The sequence below is a fragment of the Littorina saxatilis genome, linkage group LG10 (genome assembly GCF_037325665.1).
Source record: "Littorina saxatilis isolate snail1 linkage group LG10, US_GU_Lsax_2.0, whole genome shotgun sequence".
NCBI lineage: Eukaryota > Metazoa > Mollusca > Gastropoda > Littorinimorpha > Littorinidae > Littorina > Littorina saxatilis.
This window is the reverse complement of record NC_090254.1, coordinates 47,377,168-47,377,848: the sequence shown is the minus strand read 5'-3', so window position 1 is coordinate 47,377,848 and position 681 is coordinate 47,377,168.

Sequence of the window (681 nt, the reverse complement as noted above, 5' to 3'; positions counted from 1 at the left end):
AATTAAGGGCCCGGGCTCACCTGCAATCTGCTGTACCAAGCTTGCGCTACCCCCGCATTGTGGCGTTGGCAGCTGTGCTGCTGGTCCTTGTAGTGGCGCTGCTGTTGACTGCAGCGTTGATGTTGTTGCCGGTGCTGTTGGTTCTGCCGTTCCCTGCTGCCCCGCGATGTGTTGGACTTGTGCAGCCAGCGCTCGATTCTCCTGCCGCAGCTGTTCCTGTCCTTCAGATAGCCTCCGGAGTTCTGCCAGGACAGCTTCAATCGGTGACGCCTGTGTTACCGTGTTGTCGGCCGCCTGGTGTTGGGAAGCAGCGCTTGCCGTGGCATTCGGTCGGGTCCTAGCCGGCCGCTTCGAGGTTGCTGGCTTTCTTGGCGGCATCCTGTGATTTCTGCTGATAATGAAATAATTGCAGTATCACTGTGGGTGTTCCCTTATTAAAGACCCACCCCCACCATCTAATGTGTCGGATACTGGTTGTCCACCGATTCTGCAGCTGCAATAAATTAAACAATTCAATCTTACTCTGACTATGTGGCATGCCGCCGCCGACTGCTTTCTGCCTGAAATAGTCAATGTCAGATGTAATTTATTGGTGGATTTGTCTCCATTAACTCTCATAGTCATAAGCAACCACACATGGTCTTAGTCTATCATCCGAGACTGACCGCCCTGAATTTTCTT